This window comes from Rutidosis leptorrhynchoides, chromosome 8, assembly GCF_046630445.1.
Source record: "Rutidosis leptorrhynchoides isolate AG116_Rl617_1_P2 chromosome 8, CSIRO_AGI_Rlap_v1, whole genome shotgun sequence".
NCBI lineage: Eukaryota > Viridiplantae > Streptophyta > Magnoliopsida > Asterales > Asteraceae > Rutidosis > Rutidosis leptorrhynchoides.
The window spans coordinates 163,958,765-163,982,209 of record NC_092340.1 but is presented as its reverse complement, the minus strand read 5'-3'; the positions used below and the strand labels follow the sequence as shown (position 1 = coordinate 163,982,209).

At 32.2% G+C, this 23,445-nt stretch overlaps 1 pseudogene; it reads left to right on the top strand.

Moving 5' to 3' along the window:
• LOC139863920 (light-harvesting complex-like protein 3 isotype 2, chloroplastic) overlaps window positions 1-20,987 on the top strand; it is a 57,152-nt pseudogene extending 36,165 nt beyond the window's left edge.
• The last annotated feature ends 2,458 nt before the right edge of the window (window positions 20,988-23,445 follow it).

Here is a 23,445-nt window from a genome sequence, read left to right as displayed (position 1 = left end):
AGGTTGAAATCGTTTTTCAATCCTTTGTCCTAAAACGGCTCCCATTACAAAATCACTTCCATCGCACATTAGTTCAAACGGTAGATTCTAATTTGGAGTTATCATGATCGGCGCATTAGTGAGTTTTTCTTTAAGAATATTAAAAGATTTGATGCATTCATCTGAAAAGATGAATGGAGCATCCTTTTCTAGGAGTTTATTCATAGGAGTGGCAATTTTAGAAAAATCTTTTATGAAACGTCGGTAAAAACCGGAATGCCCTAGAAAACTCCTAACTCCTCTAACATTGGTGGGATGTGGAAGTTTAGCAATTACATCTACTTTAGCTCTATCCACTTCAATTCGTTCCTTTGAAATTTTATGACCAAGAACGATGCCTTCTTTAACCACGAAATGGCATTTCTCTCAATTAAGTACTATATTTGATTGTTCGCATCTAATAAGCATTCGTTCAAGATTAACTAGACATGATTCAAATGTATCACCGAAGACTGAAAAGTCATCCATGAAAACTTCCATGCATTTTTCTATCATGTCGTGAAAAATTGCCATCATGCACCTTTGAAAGGTTGCAGGGGCGTTGCAAAGTCCAAATGGCATGTGCTTGTAAGCAAAAGTACCATAAGGGCACGTGAATATGGTTTTCTCTTGGTCCTCGGGTGCTATTAGAATTTGAAAGTATCCGGAGAAACCGTCAAGAAAACAATAGTAACTGTTTCCGGCTAATCTTTCCAACATTTGATCAATGAAAGGTAAGGGAAAGTGATCTTTTCTGGTGGCGTCATTTAATTTTCTATAATCAATACAAACACGCCATCCTGTTACAGTCCTAGTAAGAATAAGCTCATTTTTTTTCATTTGTTATGACAGTCATGCCACCCTTCTTAGGTACGCATTGAACTGGGCTTACCCATGGACTATCAAAGATTGGATAAATTAAACCTGCATCTAGCAGTTTAATAATGTCTTTCTTAACAACATCTTGCATGTTTGGATTTAGTCTTCGTTGGTGTTGCACATACATTTTATGACCTTCTTCCATAAGGATTTTATGTGTGCAATACGAAGGACTTATTCCTTTAATATCATGAATTTTCCATGCAATAGCTGGTTTATGAGCTTTTAGCACAGAAATGAGTTGAGATTTTTCATTTTCAGTAAGAGAAGATAATATTATTACAGGTAATTCAGATTCACCATGTAAATAAGCGTATTCTAAATGGTTTGGAAGTGGCTTTAACTCTAATGTTGGTGGTTCTTCTATCGATGATTTATATCGATATCTGTCTTCTTCTTTTAGCATTTGAATTTCTTCTGTTGTTGGTTCATATCCATTAGCCATAAGTGTAGCTAACATTTCAGTTTCATCAATTGGTTTAGTTCCTTCTCCTAAAGAACATTCTCCTGTTCCTTGTAATTCTGGAAATTCTTCTAACAATTCTGCATGTGAATCTATAGTTTGAATATAATAACATGTATCATCTGCAGATTGTGGTTGTTGCATTGCTCTATCAACAGAAAAGGTAACACTCTCATCCTCTATACTTAGGGTCAGTTTCTTACCAAACACGTCTATTATTGCCTTAGCCGTGTTTAAGAATGGTCTTCCTAATATGAGAGGAACTCGAGAATCTTCTTCCATATCCAGAATAACAAAATCTACTGGAAATACTAAAGTACCAACTTTAACTAGCATGTTCTCCATTATCCCTCTAGGATATTTTACTGATCGATCGGCTAGTTTTATACTTATTCGTGTTGGTTTCAATTCTCCAAGGTCTAGTTTAGCGTATAGTGAATACGGCATTAAATTTATACTAGCACCTAAGTCTGCCAATGCTTCTATTGAACTAAGACTACCCAGAAAACATGGAATTGTGAAACTTCCTGGATCTAAAAGTTTTTCTAGTAACTTATTCAACAGCACTGAAGAACAATTAGTATTCATTGTAACAGCCGAGAGTTCTTCCATTTTCTTTCTATTTGTGATTAGATCTTTTAGAAATTTAGCATATCTAGGCATTCCTGAAATCCCATCAATGAAAGGAAGATTTACATTTATCTGTTTAAACATATCCAAGAATTTGGATTGCTCGGCTTCAAGTCTCTCTTTTCTCATTTTACTCAGGTAAGGAAGTGGTGGTTGGTATGGTTTAACATAAGGTTTAGCCTTAACTGTGTTATCTTCATTAACCTTTTCAACTACCGGTTCTATTTCTTTATCTTGCTCAGATTGTGGATCTTGTGGAGTAGGAATAGCTTCATCAGAAATTACAGGCATTTCAGGTGGTTTAAGTGTAATACCACTTCTTGTGGTAATAGCTTTAGCTGTTTCATTCCGGGGGTTAGCATTTGTATCACTAGGTAGACTTTCCGGTTTTCTTTCACCTATCAACCTTGCTAGGTTACTTACTTCTTGTTCTAGATTTTGAATCGAAGCTTGTTGATTTCTAAATGCTTGAGCATTTTGTTCATTGGTTTGTTTCTGAGATGTGAAAAACTGTGTTTGAGATTCAACTAGCTTCGACATCATGTCTTCTAAATTTGGCTTTTTATCATCGGTTTGTGGTGGTTTATTTTGAAAAATAGGTCTTTGCTGATTGTAAGTATTATTGGATACTTGTTGATTGCTAGGACCTTGTTGGTTGTTGTATGGAACATTTCGGTTATAGTTCTAATTTTGATTGTAGATTGGTCTTGACGGTTGATAATTATTCTGATAATTATTTCCAGGCCTTTGGTTCATGTATGAAACATTCTCTCTTTGTTCCATTGTTAGTTCAATACTGAGACAATCTTTTGTCAAATGTGGTCCTCCACACTGCTCACAACTAATTCGTATTGAGTGGATATCTTTAGTCATCCTTTCCATTCGTCTCTCGACAGCATCTATCATTACGGAAATAGAATCAAAGTCATGGCTAGAATCGGCTCTAGCTGCTTTAGATGATCTAACGATATCTTTTTCTTGGTGCCACTCATGTGAGTGGGAAGCAGTGTTATCAATAATTTTATAAGCGTCAGTTTCGGTTTTCTTCATAATGGAACCACCAGCTGCTATATCTATGTCTTTTCTTGTAGTGATGTCGCATCCTTGGTAGAATATTTGTACTATTTGACAAGTGTCTAAACCATGTTGCGGACATCCTCTCAATAACTTTCCAAATCTTGTCCACGCCTCATATAGAGTTTCGTTTGGCTTTTGCATGAACGTAACAATTTCTCCTTGAAGTCTTACGGCTTTAGATGGCGGAAAGAATTACAACAACAACAACAACAATACCCAATCCCGCATATGCGAGGTATGGGGGAGGTTAGATGTAGACAATCGTTCCTCTATCCTAGAATAGAAGAAAAGTCGTTTCTCTATCCACGAGTCGAGAAAAAATTCTCTACCCGCATGAAGAGAACGCCATCCCTCTCCCTACCCCAGAGTAGAGAGATTGCTTCCGTGCGGACCTCCGGCCTATATATTAAAAAAATAATAATAATAATAATAATAATAAAAGTAAAATAAATAAATAAATCAATAAATAAATAAAAATAAATAAATAAATAAATAAAAGTGAAAGTAAAAAATATAGGCCATGGAAATGGTAGAAATCAAATTTCCATGGGTATTTAAACCTGCCTGAAAATTAATTTAGGCTCTAATCGGCAGTCAAGACGCCACAAAATCGACGCTTGTTGTTGCCTCGAATAATAGAGCCAAAAGACCTTGTGAACATAACACGAGAGGCATGCCAGGTGGAAGTTGTTGCGCACGCAAAGAGCCAACCACCTACGACAAACCAAACACCACTCATGCACCTTTACGGTAGACATCCCCGAAGCCATACAACTAAAAGAAAACTAACGAAGCTCAAAAGCAAAGAAGGTCGTCCTCCGTCCTAATGGCCCCAAGATGCACCGAACGATGCGATACGTACTCACACACACACACACACACACCCCATCCCCACCCCCACCCCCACCCACCTTCCCACACCCACAAGTACACACCCACCATACACACACCCCCACACCCTCACACACACACCCACACCCACACCCACACAAACACCCCGAAAACACACACCACACAACATTCCCAAAACACCCACACGCACAAAAAACACACCTACATACATACCTATATACATCCGTACATAAGCAAAACTACATACATACATGAAACATGTATGTACATACATACCTATATCCACACATACATGCAATCATACATACATATCTACATAAGCATACAAATCTACGTACGTACCATTTACATATACACTTAGATACATACATCCTTACCTACATACAAACGTACCTACATAAGCAAACATACAAGAAAATCATACCTCCATAACATAACAACAAACAACCATAAACAAGAGTTCATACAAACAAACGTTTAAACATACATACAAACATACATGCATACTCAAAAAAAAAAAAAAAAAAAAATATCTACAAGTAATACTACAAGTACATAAAACGGATAGTAAAGATAGAAGTAATAATACAAATAATAGTAGCTATTAAAAGTTACTAGAAGAAATAATAATATTAATATTAATAAAACTAATAATAATAATTTTAATAATTTATATTTATATTAAAACTACAACAATTATGATCATAATAGTAAATAATAGTGGTGAAAGTAAAAAGAAATAATAGAAATAATATTAATAGTAATAATAACATAAAATAATACTAGTAATAATCAATACTAATAAAAATGGCAATGAAACCGGTAATAATCATAATAAAAATACACTAATAATAATAATAATAATAATAATAATAATAATAATAATAATAATAATAATAATAATAATAATAATAATAATAATAATAATAATAATAATAATAATAATAATAGTAATAAAGTAATAATAATAGTAATACTAATAATAATACAAATAATAAAATAGAAAGCAACCCTACTCGACAATTCTTATTCTAGCCCTCCACGCATTCCTATCTGTAGTCATGTCCTCGGTCAACAAAAGCTCTCTCATGTCGAGCTTTAGTCTATCCATCCACCTACGAGTAGGTCTACCCCTTCTCCTTACGCCGTCAACCGTGAGTGCCTCTACTCTCCTGACAGGGGCACTATGTGGTCGCCTCATCACGTGCCCATACCATCGAAGTCGTTCTTCTCTTAGTTTGTCAATGATGCTTCTAACTCCAAGGTTTTCCCTAAACACACCATTTGGAATCATGTCTAACATGGTTTTACCACACGTCCACCTAAGCATTCTCATTTCAGCCACTTCCATCCTTCTCTCCGGAAAGAATTGTTTAAGAAATTTTTCAACTAAAACGTCCCATGTATCAATCGCCCCTTCAGTGTAAAGACCCGTCCTAATCCATCCGGATGAAGTCCATATCGATTATAAACGATTCACAACAGTTCATTACATCGCGAGGTACTTGACCTCTATATGATACATTTTACAAACATTGCATTCGTTTTTGAAAAGACAATATTTCATTACATCGAAAGTGGACGGCATGCATACCATTTTATAATATCTAACTATAATTGACTTAATAATAATCTTGATGAACTCAACGACTCGAATGCAACGTCTTTTGAAATATGTCATGAATGACTCCAAGTAATATCTTTAAAATGAGCAATTGCACAGCGGAAGATTTCTTTCATACCTGAGAATAAACATGCTTTAAAGTGTCAACTAAAAGGTTGGTGATTTCATTAGTTTAACATAAATAATCATTTCATAATTTTAATAGACCACAAGATTTCATATTTCCATTTCTCATAAACATACGTCCCATACATAGAGACAAAAATATCATTCATATGGATTGAACACCTGGTAACCGACATTCACAATATGTATATAAGAATATCCCCATCATTCCGGGATCCTCCATCGGACATGATATAAATTTCTAAGTACTAAAGCATCCGGTACTTTGGATGGGGCTTGTTGGGCCCGATAGATCTATCTTTAGAGTTCGCGTCAATTAGGGTGTCTGTTCCCTAATTCTTAGATTACCAGACTTAATAAAAAGGGGCATATTCGATTTCGATCATTCAACCATATAATGTAGTTTTGATCACTTGTGTCTATTTCGTAAAGCATTTATAAAAGCAGCGCATGTATTCTCAGCCCAAAAATATAAAGGGTAAAAAGGCAAATGAAACTCACAATACTGTATTTTGTAGTAAAAATACATATGACGACTTTGAACAACTGAACAATGCAGGGTTGACCTCGGATTCACGAACCTATATCAGTTGTACATATATTAACACATATCACATTTAATCGACTAAGTTTATTTATATTATATAATGTATTAAGATTAATATCTTTATATATATTAAGATATGTTTTTATATATCTATTACTTTATTTGGTAAAATAATATTTACAATAGAAAGTTGTAATATTTTTCTAAAAATAAGGATACTAATAATAATAATAAATAATAGTAGTGTTAGTAAAAATAGTGATAATAATATATAAAATCTTGATAATGATAATATTAATAATAATAATAATAATAATAATAATAATAATAATAATAATAATAATAATAATAATAATAATAATAATAATAATTTTACTAGTAATGTTAATCTTAATAAGACGAAAATTTTTAATTAATAATAATGATGATAATAATAATAAATATGATAATGATAATAATAATAATAATAATAATAATAATAACAAAAATAATAAAAGTTCTACCTTAATGAAACAAGCTCCAAAAATAAAAATGCCCTAGCACGGGCTCGAACCCGAGACCTCTCCTATAATGAACACACCCTTAAACCATTCCTCTATTTTGTATTTTCTGTTATAACCAGTACCCTAAATCCTTTTAACCACTATCCGTCTGTTTTCATCCTCATACCCATCATAACTCAAAAGCACAGCCTAAGCCCAACAAATTCTTAATTATTATTAATTCGACCCAATTGATATCACAACTTTGTCACAGCCCAAGTTAAATTCGACCCAATTGCATGTTATATTGGACTCAAGGATCATGGCCCAACAAGAAGTCATTTGGCCCAGGTAAGAATTAAGTAAGCCTGCTGGTTATTAAAAAAGAAAAAAACTGCAGTATGCAAGAATTGAACACAAGACCTCTAGCTTAACCAACAGATCACGAAACCATCCCTCTACTCTATTATATCTGTTTTATTACTCTGAAATATAAATATAACCTATATATTTATCTGTTTCTTCTTCTTCTAAAACCCATTTAATATCTTCATCATCTATCATCTCACATCATCTTATTATTATCATCCTAATTTAGTCATTATCATATCTTAATCCTAATCATAATATAACCATAATCATATCATAATCATAATCATATCATAATCATAATCATATCATAATCATCTCCTTTGTTTATGATTTCATGTATCATTTTCATCCTATATCTAGTCATCAATCTCCTGTATCATCTCCATCATTAATCATCATACTAATCATCATCGTTATGATCGATCTTTCCATATTCGAATCATCACATCATCATCAAATTTACTGTTCTTCTTTTCCTTCATCGTCAAACATCATCGCTCATCGACACATCGTTGTCTTCTTCTTCGTTAGGTCCCATCCGCAACAGTAACAGTTACAGAGAGAAAGACAGAAGTAAATCGATGGTTGTTTGTTCTTGTGGCTTGTCGAATGGTTGTGAGTTTAAGGATGATTTTTCGTTAGCACTATGAGAGAGAAAGAATGAGAGGGAGTGGCGGTTTAGGGTGTTTGAGATGGTTTGCGAAAACAGAAGATACGAGGTGGCTCATGGTGGCAGCAGCAGCGGTTTACTACAGTAGTAAATCATAACTACAACAATAAAAGAACTCGAGCAGTTATACATGTTTGTTTGGTGTTCGACGGTAGCAAGAAATCAACCGCAAACAGTGAACGGTTCGAATAGCAACAATAGGGTTTTGGTGGGTTTGATCAGAATAATAATCCAAGATAATAGGCCTTTGTTGCAACAATTATGGTCTAGTACCAATCGTACAGTGAGGGTGTCGAGAAACAACCAATCAGAGATGGGTAACAGTAGGCTTATAGCAATAGCAGTAAAAATTAGTCGACTAAAATGGGAGGTTCTTGTATGGTTTAAGATGGTGGGTGTTGTAGGTTATCAAACGAAACAGGAAGAAGAAAGAAAAGAAAAAAAATGAATGTTTGCTTTGGTTACGAATAGAAGAGAGAGAGATAAGGGTGGTAGAGTGGTGTTTGACGGCAGAGGTGGTGGCAAGTGATGGTCATCGGGTTTAAGAGGGAGAAAAAGGAGATCCCACTCCTTGTTTGATTTGTACATGTATATAAATTAAATGTAATGAATATAATAATAATTATAATTATAAATATATTAAATAAATCATAATCATGGATGCGCACTAGAAACAGTTAAAGGCTATGTTTTGTTTTTAACTACCGACATTTTTCACGGGGTGTGTCCATTGCTAAACAGTTAATGTATAAAAGTGTTCCTAAAAACCCCAAACTTTTAGGTTAAGTATATTTAATTATTTCACTCATTAACAGTTTGAAACCTGATCAAAAAGGTTATATAATTATTTATTTTCTGTTCCAATTAATATGTACGGAGTACTAATTTTTAAACTTAAAAAGATAAAAATATATTTAACAAATCCAAAATCTTCGTAATCAATTTACAGTCCAACTTTTATTTCAATCTTTCATGAACATGTACTGTATCTATATTAAAACTAACAAAACGTCAACCGAGTGTTACTGAAGTTTACTGACTAAGCTCGAAATCAATTATTTTTAATATATTCTCTTTCTATATACAAACAGTTTAAAAATAGCAAGTTTAATTACTAAAACAAATATATTATATATTCTTAAACAAATATATTTAATAAAGCTTTATATATTTACAAATAAAATTTTATATACATAAATACATATATCTATATATAATATTAGTTTTTATTACATCGCATATTATTTTACTTATTTATTTCCAACAATTAAATGTATATGCTAGTTTATTAATGTTCATGTTATTATATATATTATACATATATTTATATATGCACATATTTATATATATCCACATATTTACAAGCAATGGTTCGTGAATCATTGGAGATGGACAAAGGTTTAAATAATTACATGAACAAAGTTCAAAAGTTTTTTAGACTCAACATTACAGACTTTGCTTAACGTGTCGAAACCATATAAGATTCAAGTTTAAATTTGGTCGGAATTTCCCGGGTCATCACATTCAGGTTACGATTCTAACCAATCTTTGGCTTCTCCCTTTAAAGTCAGGGAAATAACATGAGATATATCTGTTCATCCTCCACTTCTCGGATTTTAAATAGTGTACAGATCCTATTAAAGGTACGAAGATGTTCATTTGGATCTTCCTTCGGTGCACCACTAAATTGGCATTGATTAGTTATCATGTGTAGAATTTGTCCTTTGATTTCATAATCTGGCGCATTAATGTCTGGTTGAGTAATTGCGTGACCTTGGCCAGTGCGTTTAGCTCTCATTCGGTCTTCCATACTTAGAGGATCCAGATTTTCCATGATTGAATTTGTTGAATCTGAATCACTATAGGATTCTGATTTAATGGTTGTTTCCTCGACAATCACCGTTTGAATGATTGGTGGTTCCGGAGGAAAGATTAATGGTTCAGGATCTCTGAAATGTCCCTGAATATCCTCCGGATTCTCAATTGTGAGGTCGGGTTCAAAAAATGGATTATCAGAAATTTGAATTGGAGTACTTGGTTGACTGGATGATGATTCTAAAGAAAAATCAATGGTGACAATATTGGCTAGATGTCTTGATCGAGTTACAGGTAGTGAACGTACAAAAGGTGGTGAACGTTTTGCTCGGTGCATTCACTGAATATCCTATTAGTTATAAAAATAAAAATTATATAAGTTATCAAATTAATAGACTTTTCTGCTTTTGCCCCACGTTTCGAATAGCCAATAGATGCAGCAGGGAGCCAGAACCCTTTAAATCGGAAGCTCACAACTCAGCCACTAACAAATCCAACTATTACTACGAAGCAGAAAATTTAGGATGTCTATCAATTTAACCACTTAAAATAATTTTTTCGTTGAAATTTAAAGAAATTTAGAGAAGAAATAGAAAATTCTATATTCTAAAAACTAGAGTGGCGGAAAATAAGAAAGAAAAAGAGCGCGTCGAAAAACGTCGAAAAATAAAAGGTCGAAAAATAATAGGCGTCGAAAAATAAAAATAAGAAGTAGCGCGTCGAAATTTAAAAAGGAACTAAAAACTAAGAATTAGAAGTTACGTCTAAAAATATTAAAGCTTAGAGAAATACTATATCCCAAAACGGCAATAACTTAAAAAGTACTTAAAATATTAAAAATGGCGTCGCAAAATTCTAAAGCACCTAAATCTTAGTCTAAAGAAAAAGCACTTAAGGATTTTACGGCAAAGCCTAAAAATCTAGAAATAAAAATAACTATGGCAAAAACTATGACATAAAACTAAATACGATCGAAAAATACAAATATTACGCTAAAACGAATAAAAAGATACAAAATATAAAAATAAACTTAAAGTTGTAAAAAGTACAATTTTATAAAAATATTATTTTTATATTATTTATTTTATAAAAGTATTAATTTTATATATTAATAAAAACTAATTAAACTTAAAATACAAATTATAAATAAACTAAAACAAATAAATATTAAATATAACCCTAATTAGGGTTTTAGTTAAATAATAATAATAATAATAATTATTATTATTATTACTCCGTAATCTGGTCGCCTGAGGTATCAGACAGGTCAAATCAAGCCATGCGATCGCATGGTTTGATAGTTAAATTTCCATGCGGTTGCATGGGGTAGATTTTCGGGCCAGGATATTGGGCTTCAACAGTGATCGGGCCGAGTTCTTATATATATATTTTTTTCTGTTTTATATATTTATATAAAAATATTTATATAAAACTTATATTTTTACAAACTAAAATAAATAAAAATAAAGAAACTTTATAAAACTTATATATTTAACAATCTCTTAAAAATATATAAATTTTGTTTTTCTTTTTATATTTTTGAATTTTTAATATTTAAAACGTATATTTTTTTTTATACAAAGAACTTAATAAAAAAAAATTTATAGCGTTGCACTTTTGGCGTTTTAGTGTCCCCGGCAGCGGCGCCAAAAATACTTGATGTTAAAGCGAAGGGGTATAAAATACTATTAATTTTTACAAGGAAATACTATTAAATACGATACAATTTTACACAAGTGATTTATTTATTTATAGAATGGATATACCTAAACCTTGCTACAACACTTATAGGCAGTGTACCTAATCGTACAGTAGTGTAGTTTTTAGTAAGTCCGGTTCGTTCCACAGGGATCTTTTAAACGAGCTTAACACTATATTTTTAAAAATTATAATTGTAAAAATACAAAAATATATAAGAAATATTATTATTATAAAAAGGGGGTTTTTACCGTTTAATGACCGGTTTGTCGATTTTAAAACTTAAGTCGCAGTTAAAACCTAATGTAAAATATTAAAAATAACTTAATTTAAAGCATAAAGTAAATAACGATAATGAAAGTGCGATAAAATAAAATTGCGATAATTAAAAGGTACGATAAATGACAATAAATTAAAATGCGATAATTAAAAGTGCAATTAAATATGAAATATATAAATTATGCTTATTTAAACTTCCATAATCATGATGTTTAACGTGTTGATTTTAGTTTATTACCATGGGTTAATTGTCCTTTGTCCTGGATTATTCAATATGTCCGTCTGGTTTTTGTCCATAACAGTCCATCAGTCATAAATATAAAGTGCGAGTGTCCTCGTTAAATTATCCTTATATCCGAAGTCAAATATTCCAAATAATTGGGGACTTAAACTATAATTATACCAAGTGTCCTTGTATATAATTCACCCCTATTTTAATAAGTCCATTAACTATTAATTCATTCCCTGTCCGGTTAAATGAACGATTATTAGTACTTATAAATATCCTGCCCATCGTGTCCGATCGAGTGTATATGGTTATTTATAGGTACGTCCAATTGTAAATCTTTATATTAAATTAGCAAACTATCATTTAATTAAACAAATATAAAGCCCATTAATAGCCCATAGTCTAATTTCCACAAGTGTCGTTCTTTTGTCCAAACCCCAATTATGGTACAAAGCCCAATTACCCCGTCTTTAGTATTTAGCCCAACATCATGATTACTTCGTCTTAAATAAGCATAATAATAATTTAGCTACGAGACATTAAATTAAAAAGGTTGAACATAACTTACAATGATTAAAAATAGCGTAGCGTTACACGGACAGAATTTCGACTTACACCCTTACAACATTCGCTAACATACCCTTATTATTAGAATTTAAAATTAAAATTAAAATTAAAATTAAAATATAATATATATATATATATATATATATATATATATATATATATATATATATATATACGTTGAATGATGGAAGAGAAAAAGATGATTTTAATCGATCACCAAACTGCGAATTTATAAGCATGTGGCCACAAAAAGTGGCTCATGCAATCGCATGGAAAACAAGCCTACAGGCCATGCGATCGCATGGAGGTAGGTACCAGCTCACATATTTTTGTTTTAAAGCTTGTCGATGTTTTAATAAATAAATATAATATATAAATAATTTTAAGAATTATTTAAATATTATATTATATTTATGTGCATAGTTGACTTGTAATTTTTAGTCCGTTGCGTCGAGCGTTGAGAGTTGACTCTGGTCCCGGTTCTGGATTTTCGAACGTCCTTGCGTACAATTTAATATCTTGTATTTTGCGTTTTGCGACTTGTACTCTTGTAATTTTAAGACGTTTCTCATCAATAATTTGAACCACTTTGATTGTACTTTGTACTTTTGAGCTTTTTGGTCGTTTGCGTCTTCAATTCGTCGAATCTGTCTTTTGTCTTCACCTTTTATTATTTAAACGAATATTAGTTGTAAATAGAACAATTGCAACTAAAAGCTTGTCTTTCTTGAGGGATAATGCTATGAAATATATGTTCGTTTTTAGCATTATCAATCTTCCAACTCAATTGAGCTCAGTTCATCCTACCTTCCACGTATCAAACTTGAAGAAGTGTCTTGCTGAACCCGAACTTATCATACCACTGGAGGAACTTACGATTGATGATAAACTCCACTTCGTGGAAGATCCTGTTGAAATTATGGACCGTGAGGTCAAAACTTTAAAACGCAACAAGATTCCGATCGTCCGAGTACGATGGAATGCCAAACGAGGACCTGAGTTTACTTGGGAGCGAGAGGATCAAATGATGCGGAAGTATCCTCACCTTTTCCCGACTCCTCCATCTACCTCAGCTTAAAATTTCGGGATGAAATTTTCTTTAACAGGGGGGTAATGTAACGACCCTGGATTTTCCAACGTTTATTTATTAATAATTGTTATTATTAATACTTGTGATTTATCGAATGTATGTTATTACATTTACTTCTTACCATGATTGATCATACTTAACTTTTGAATGCCCGAAACGTCTTTGTGACACGCGAAACTTACACGAATAATATTTTCAAGTATTATTTACATTCATGATTAAGTTTTATTAATCATTTTAATTAACTAAGGTTATTGGTTAATTACTTGGACTCTTGTTGGATTAATTTGTTAATTAATGGAACTTGGGCTTTTATTGTATTAATGGACTTAAGAGCCCACACTACACACTAATTGGATTAATAAGCCCATTTATGAATGCAAGTATTACTTTGAGTTTAAACTAGATAGATTAACTTGGTGGAATCAAGTTACAAACTCATTACATCTAGTTCCCATGTAAATCAACCCTTGTAACCAACTTTTAAGCTTTTACATGCAACAAACTTATGGGTAAATCTCTTCCTCCCTTCCCTTGTTGTGACCGTCGGCCTAGGGCCCTTTGGAGAGCATTTTTGCTTTCAAATTTTGTTACTCACTTACTTCCTCATTTTCTCACACACACTTCAACTTGCATCTCAACTTTCTCTCTTTTCTCTCTAATTCTTGTAAGCAACTTGAGACTTTTTCTTCTCTTCTTCCTTTACTTAAAACCGAACCATAAACATCTCTTCATCATCATTCTTTGTTTGTTAATTACTTGTTCTTGTTGTTGATTAGTTACTTGAACTTTGTTGTTGTTATTTACTTACATGATTGTTAAGAACCAAACTCTTTAGTTTAATTCTTCATTTTATCTTGTATTTACAAGAACACACAAGAACCTAACTTACTAGTTATGTTCTACATTTATTGTTTCAAAAGATTGTAAGTTCATGTGTTGTAAATCATTACTTGTAATTCATGTTTGTGAACTTAAAGTTTACATTCTTAAAGATCAAGCTTTGGTTTGAATCTTTAAAGTATAAACAACCATGACTTGTTACTTGTATATTTAGTTTATTACTTCATTTCTTGTACATTTAAATTCATGTTTGTTGTTAAATGGTCAAGTATTACAAGTTAGTCTTGATCTCATACTTCTTGGAACTAAAAGTTAACTTGAAAGTTTAAAAACATGGAAGTGTAACTCTTTAGTTACAACTTCATACACTTGTGTTAGATTTAACTTAATAACTTTAGATCTAGACCTTTAGGTCTTGGATCTTCAAGATCTAACTAAGAACTATGTTCTACATCTTAAGATCTTGATTAGTTAGTTTACTTTCAAGTTTGTAGTTCAATATTACTTTTAAATTTCATGTATGTGTTAAATCTAAGACTTTGATGTAACTTTGGTTCATCGAAACACTTGCAACACTTAATTGAGTTGTGCTACTTATCTTAGACTTACACTTGGGTTATGATGGTCAAAACTTGGTAAAGATGATGTAAACACATCAACGAGTTGTACACTTGAAGCTATATGCATCAAGGATGAGAACCGTGATAAGCATCGAGTACCAAGAAACCACGGAACCTACTGTTTACTGTTACTGGGTCTGATCAGTACGACCTAGGCTACTTTAAAGATGATTTTCAGATAGCTTTGTTTGAGTAGATAACTTTTCATTTAGGACTCGTCTTAATCCGAGTTACGGTTTAGGATTTATGGCCCTCCGAGTGTCACTATGTCTTTTAACGTTGTGCTGAAAATTCTGACCTACTCGCACTTAGACCGTCGCCACAGTCAAACGAAGACGAGTTTACTTCTGGAATTTTTACCACAAATAAAGGATTCATATACAGAGCCATGACCACTGGTCTCACCTTATTTTAGTAGGTATTGAGGCCGTGGTGACTGACCGAAGTCAGTCTTTGTTTTAAAGTCTTTTCATGAACGAAACTTACTTTACACCTTTTGTTTGATGATGAATGATGATGACCCTTAAGACCTAATTTACATACTTTTAAACATGTTGGGACGATTTACTGACTATGTACTATTTGACTTAGGTTGAGGACTTTCCGGACCTACGTACTTGCTTATTTCCCGACTCGACTCTACCACTACTTTACCACTGTGAGTCATAGCATTCCGTTTTTACTTCAACTATTTTGGGAACTGAGAATACATGCGCATTTTACATTTTACATAGGCACGAGTACTTAAACTTATATATGTGTGGGTTATACAACGGCATAAACATTCCCTTTAGCTCGGTAACGTTTAGTCATTGGTTTTTGAACCGGTGAACGCGAGTCTTAGATATGGATCCATAGGGTTTGACATCCCCACTCGGGCTAGTAGCGCTAGCATTTAACGAGTGTTTAAAAACATATGATTTCATCGAGAGGTATTGACCTCTATATGCGACATTTTTCAAAAACTGCATTCGTTTTTACAATACAAACCATAGCTTTTATTACAAATACAAGGTTTAAACAACTTAATAATGATTATCTTTTAGCGATAATCTTAGACTTACAAACTTTACATGTGATAATAAAAATACGACTTCCAACATATTTTACATTACAAATCCTCCGGTATGCAGTTTTATTTTTGACACAAATATGCATACTCAAGATCTTGCTTAAATTCAACATGTTGCAGCGGAAGCTTTTAGTTATCACCTGAGAATAAACATGCTTAAAACGTCATCATAAAGTTGGTGAGATATAGGTTTAATGCCGGCAGCGTTATAAATATAGACCACAAGATTTCATATATAAACGTTTTAATAAAAATATTCTAAGTTGTTGAGCACTTGATAACCATACTTAATATTTAATCAACGTCGCATATTCCCTTTATTATGAAATCTTACTACACCGTACCAAGTGTAGTCACCAAAACGAAGTACTGTGCAACCGTTGAATACTGGTCGTCCAGTCCGGTTGGGGTTGTCAGGCCCGATTGATCTATCAACAGGATTCGCGTTTACGATACCTCATGTAAATAGTAGTTACCAAGTTACGGAGAAGTATGCCAGTGGTACAACTCAACGTAGAATATATATTTTTAATCACTTGTGTCCATAACGTAAATCATAAAATGCATGTATTCTCATCCCGAAATATTTAGAGTTAAAAAGTGGGACTATATACTCACTTTTGCCTTGAAGGTATTTAACTCGACTTGGTCTCCGATAGATATCACGAACCTAACCATATATATAATATATCAACATATTTTCTTTTCAAGTAATCGTTACATATATATATATATATATATATATATATATATATATATATATATATATATATATATATATATATATATATATATATATATATATATATATATATATATATATATATATATATATATATATATATATATATATATATATATATATATATATATATATATATATATATATATATATATATACTTATAATACTTTTAATATTTATTAGTCCGTAGTTGGCAGTCCGATGTTAATGGTCCACAATTAGTTGATCAATAAAATAAATAAAGACCCCATCGTATTCGTATTGATCAGAATTAATCTCGACCCATGGTACCATGTTGTCAAATGACGTGTTGCGTACATAAAGTACCGTGTTGTCAAATGACGTGTTGCTTACAATCATGAGGTCTTATGATTAATCTTCTTGTGTTGTTTACGGGTGGTCCTGAAATATATAAAATCAAATCATAAGTAATTATATATAAAATATCATATTAATTAGGAAAGATATGATTAATTTACTTTTTCTCCAATTATTTTCGTAGCTAAACTAGCTTCGAATACCCTATCTTGTTTTGGTCGTAGTTTCTTCATTACAACTCCGCTTTTGTTGGTTCAACTTGCAACTTCCTTGGATCGAGTCAAATTTTAAGAATATGAACTGATAATACCTTAGTTTGTATTCGAAATCACAGGTTATAGGTCAAACTTTGGTGAAACTTATGAAAGTGATCATTTTCCATCATAAAAACAACATTTAATGATCATTTTTCTAAAAATACTTACACTTTGAGTTAAACAATGAAATGTTTATGTGTTAACATATTCATAAGAAATATCATTTTTCCATAACATGAACTTCCAATTCAAAGTTCAAGATGGTTTTTAATTATCCAACCCAAAACAGCCCCCGGTTGCACTCCGACGACGTAGATTCAGTTTTTAAGGTGTTCTTTGTAAAACCAAGTTATATTTTGTTAAGTTAGCATATCATTATGATATATTACAGGTCTTGAAGTGTTTTAAAAGTTAAGTTAGAAGGATCTATTTAGTTTGCAAACAAGTTTGAAATCATTCAAACTATGTTCTTGTTGTTAAAATTTTACAACATAAAATAAGATAGCTATATAATTATGAATCGAACAAGATTATGAACAAGGTTACTATCTCAAGTTACTTGGACAAAGTTACTGTAAGAGATAAGAAAAATCCTAGAATCAAAAGAGTGGTGGAGTTGGATTGAAAGTTTGGAAGTAAACTTGTTTACTTGAAAGGATTTTTGAAGTGTTCTTGAATGGATTTTCTTATGATGATTAAGGGTTGTTTTTGAAGCTAGATCTTCATGGTTATTTGCTGAGATTGTGAAGAACACTTAAGGTTCCTAAGAGTGTGTTTTTGGTTAGAGAAAATATGTAGTAAAAATGAAAATGGAATGGAGTATAAATGGTGGTGAAAAGATGTATAAATTTGTAATATTGTGCAAAAGTCTTGTAATATGCCAAATTGATTAATCATGCATGCTAAGATCCAAAATTGGCTGACTCATGGCTGCTAATAAAGTGATTGTGATGTGTATATACCAATAGTAAATACGTATAGAAGCTGGGTATGATACGGGTACATATACCCTAGATATACGTATAAAAATCTTGAGAAAACGGAACGAGGATTCAAATATAGCTATCTTTTGTAAATATACTTATATTGTTTTATGTATATAAATCCTTTAAAAGTGATAAAATACATATCTATACGATACATGTATAAGCATTATAAGTTTTAAGTATTTAAGTCGAAGAACGTCACATATAGTTATCGTTTTGAAAACTTAAGTTAGTAGTCTCAAAATATACTTATAACTCATTGTTATTAGTACACAATGAGATATTAAAACATTCTTAGATCATGTTAAATATATAAAAATACATATATATATACACAAACGTATAATTATCGTATGTTATATAGTTCGTGATATCATCGGTCAAATTGGACGGTCAAACGTTGTGTAAAACTCTTTTCAAAAACATAAGTCTCAACAATTTAGATTGCTTATCATGTTGGTAAGGTTTAATTTATGTAAATATTAATCTCATAAGTATAAAACGATTGGAAAAATCTGGGTCATTACATTTAATGTTCTTGAAGATCTTTAAAGCAAAAAGTTAGATCTTCAAGTTTCATGAAGATCATAAACACAAGTTTTGACCTTTTAACAAAATAAAGTGATCTTAAGTTATAAAACTTAGATCCAACAAAGTAATGAAGATTCAAAGCTAAAAAGCTTGAATCTTTCATGTTCTTGAAGGATTCAAATCAAAGTTTGAATCTACAAGATATAACATGATCAAAAAGCTAGAAAGCTTGATCCTTTGATGATGATGATGATGTCGATTTAAAGAAGAAAAAGAATAAAAAAGAAAAATTCAAGAACTTACAATTTTAGTGTAAGAAAGACTAGAGAGAAAATTAGAGAGCAAGTGTGTGTGAAATGAGAATGAAATGAAGTGTGAAATGAGAAGTAAAGCTTGAATTTATAGTGGTGGTGGTGGTGGTTGGTGTCTCCAAAACTGACGACATCATGGGGGACAAGGGGGGACAATTTGATTTTACATGGTGGTGGTACAAAGGTGGTGCTTGTATGTTGGGATCCCATGCAATATGGTGTAGTAAAGGCACACAAATATGCTAGTATGTTGGCTTATCTTTATGGGTTTTTGTCTTACATCATAATGGGTCATAAGTCCATTAAAATTAGGCTAACTTAAAAGTCCATTAGCTAGAGTAGGGTGGGCCTAAGTCCATTAAGATAAAAAGTCCATTAAGACTAACTAGTGTGCATTAGTAAATCACTAAGCGTAATAAACAACCAATAGGCCAAGTAATTGTCATTAGAAAATAACAATTAGTTTTAAGTAGGACTTTTTTGCTCAGTTGGTCCCTCTATTATACCCCAAATCGCTACTATGGTCCCTAGGTTTTTAATTTGGCAATCAGCGTCCCTGAGTTATTTTGATTTTGCAATTCGCATCCCTCCGTCACGTTTCTGTTAAAAAGGTCCGTTAACTCCTATCACGTGCAATGCATGTGAGGGTATAATCGTCTTTTTACTCTTTTCTTCATTAAAAACAAGGGACCACCGGCGCAAAATATCTTATGATTATATATTTTTAATTTATAAATTTATAAAATTAAAAATATTAGGAGAGTAATTGTTTATTTGTCCGACTGCGATAAAGATGGTTGAGTTTTCTTCCCAGTTTTAAATATTTTTTCTTTAACCCTCCACCAAACATCCCAAAATAGATAGATGAATATTCCAATATCTTCAACCTAATTTCCTGCTTAAATACTCTCACCACTTCAATTCTCAGCCCTAGCTTAATTTCCTCAATCACATACACAATATGCTCTGATCTATACTCCATAAAATAAAAATTCAAACTATAAATATCGCCTTCATCAATGGCTTTATTTTCTTCAACTCCAACCACAAAGCTTCCTTCTTTTCCATCTTCATTGAAAACCCACTTACCAATTAACTTATATCATTCTATAAAGCCTCAAAGGCAGTTTCTTTTTATGTCAATTAGAAGTACTGAAAATGGGTCTGGAGCTGCTGCCGTTATTGTTGAAGAAAAGACAGATTCTGAAGTTGGAAACAAAGCTCCGATGGCGAATTTGGTTGAGGAAGTGGCTCTGAAATATGAAGATCCGAAATGGGTTTCGGGTACTTGGGATTGAAAGCAGTTTCAGAAAGGTGGAGCTACCGACTGGGATGCTGTTATTGATGCTGGTGAGATTATGTAGACCAAATTCATTGTTAATATGACTTATGAAATTTGTACATTTATTTGGAATTTGGGGTTTAATTAAGGGTTCAAGTCTAATTTAGAAGACAATCCAGAATATTCCAACAATGACTTTCCTGTAGTTTTTGACACCTCGATTATTCCATGGTGGGCTTGGATGAAGCGGTTTCATCTTCCTGAAGCCGAACTGCTCAACGGTTTGCCAAATTTATAAATTGTTATATGATCGAAATAAAATGAAGCTAAATATCTTAAATTTTTTAAGAAGCCTAGAAATTGCCAATTTGGATACACAAATGATGTGATTTGGTGCTTTTCAAAAAAAAAACAAAAAAATAATATTAAAATTAAAAAAATGATTTGATTTGGCCCCAACACCAGATCGAAAGTTAGGGCTGTTTGAAAGTGATGTGTTTCGTATGTTATATCTAATTCATAGATGACCCATTTAGCTTCTGTTTCACAGGTTGAGCTGCAATGGTAGGATTCTTCATGGCTTACCTTGTTTATAAGAATTTATAAATTTATAAATTAAAAATATATAAGTATAAGATATTTTGCGCCAGTGGTCCCTTATTTTTAATGAAGAAAAGAGTAAAAAGATGATTATACCCTCACATGCATTGCACGTGATAGGAGTTAACGGACCTTTTTAACAAAAACTTGACGGAGGGATGCGAATTGCAAAATCAAAATAACTCAGGGACGCTAATTGCCAAATTAAAAACCGAGGGACCAAAGTAGCGATTTGGGGTATAATAGAGGGATCAACTGAGCAAAAAAGTCTTTAAGTAGTCATAATACTCCAATTATGACAAAAGTTTAACGTGTACAAAGTACGTAGCTCGATTTAAACAACAAGTGGCACTAACGACCATAAAAGCATTCGAGGATCAAGTTAAGTGATTAAGCACTTAATAACACATTGTAAGATATTAACGAAAGTAATTAACATGAATAATGATCCCAAAATATAATATAGCTCAGTACGCACAAATAAGCAGTTTCGTGAAAGTAATAAATATAAATATAAGTCAAAAAATTTGGGTCGTTATATGACTGCCTTGAACACTAATCAGGGTCATATGTCCACTATGATGGGAGATCATCACCGGGAGTTACTGGCTAAACGCCAGGAGGACAGGTCTATGTTTGATGCATTTTGGAGGGAATGTACTTATGAGTTGGGGCGTATTGATTACTCGATTCAGTGGGGAGTTCATAACGATGAGAGGTTCTATAGCCATTATCCGAGTTCTGACCCCTTTGAGCCCACCTACTTTGAGCTGCCACCATATTATGCTCCAGATGTTGCCTACCCACCAGCGCGTTATGATCGTACATATGCCTTAGCCCAGATCCATCCCACTGTTGATGTTGATGAGGATGTTGAGGAGTAGGGAATGCAGAGATTCTCGTGATGATGTTGGCTATGTTATTTGATGGTTGTGTTGTGAGACTTTTATTATTATTATTTTAATGATTCATACTTTGGTCTGTAATAACTTTGATTATGTTTAATTATCGTATGCATGGGAACCTTTTATGATTATTATATATATGTTTGCTTGGTTTATTATCATGTATATGTTTGCGATGGCAATTGAAGGACGAACAGGTATAAAAGTAATTAAAGATGCTTCTTATCTACGTTTAAAGCACGAAAAGGGGGAGAATTACTTTTTCTCACTTACACTTATTATCATTTTACTTATTTCATGCGATGATGGCATTTCAACTTTCTAAGTGTGGGGTGGGAGATGACTAAATGACTGAGTTAAAGTTAAAGTAATTGAAATATGGGTACAAATTTAAATTTTTGAAGTATAAATTCTTATTCAAACTTATGTATTTTTATCTAACTTAATCTTAAAGCTAATATAAAACTACTCTCAATTTCGAGATCGGATTACTTGTTTAAGATAGGAATTAAATGCCAAAAATTGTGAAACGATTGCAAACTTATAGTCACTACCATATGGCATAATAAGCATGGACCATTGAGGCATCAAAAGAGTCACAAATACGGGCCAAGTTAAAAAATTGCTAAATGAAAAGCAATTGCTATAAAAAGTAAAAGAGCCCAATGAAGGCCAACAAAAGAAAAGAGTTCCAATGAGAACCATACACTTATAAAATTCTCTAGAACACAAAACAGTCCAATGATGACCAAATTGTAAAAATTTGACTAAATAAACATTAGGGCTGCTTATATTCCTTGATCTAGTTCAAACAAGTTCCTTTAATAATAAAAGCTAACTTATAATCAGACATTTGTTTGACTTTACATTTTGCTCCAACTTTCTATACCCATTTAAATTATTTCAAATTATTTATCCCCATTTGAAATAATATGATAAGTTTACTTGACAAGTAAAAGTTCAAGTGTGGGGTATTTGATAACTCCTAAATTATACAGTATTTTGATGACATTTTGAGGAGTTATCTTGGTATTTTAAAGTTATTTCAATGCTAAAACACACTAAAATGGGTAAAAAGGGTAAAATAGGTATTTTTAATATTTTGTTTAAGTTATGTGCAAAACACAAACAAAAACAGTAAAAAATGAAGAATATGAGATGAAGTCGCCGGCCTGTGGGCAATAAAGCAGCCGGCTTCCTCGAAGATATCTACTTACGCGTTTTGTACTTACGGATCAAGTTTTACTTGGAGAAGAATTCACCGCCTCAAGGAATCCGCCGGCTTCACCCTGAAGCCACTGGCTTGGGCACCGTTTAGAAACAGTATAAATAAAGGCCTTAGGCCAGAGTTTCTAAACAAGTCAGTTCAGTTTTCTCTGCATTCAGAGCAAAAACACGAATTAGTTAGGTTTTTATTTCCTTTCAGCATTCAAGTTCATTAATCAATCGTTTGTTTTTTAATCTCTTCTATGTCAGTATGATTCTTTATCTTATTTCTTATCCTTTATTTGTTTTTACTTTAGTTATGGGCTAACAGCCTTACATATGCTTGAATCATA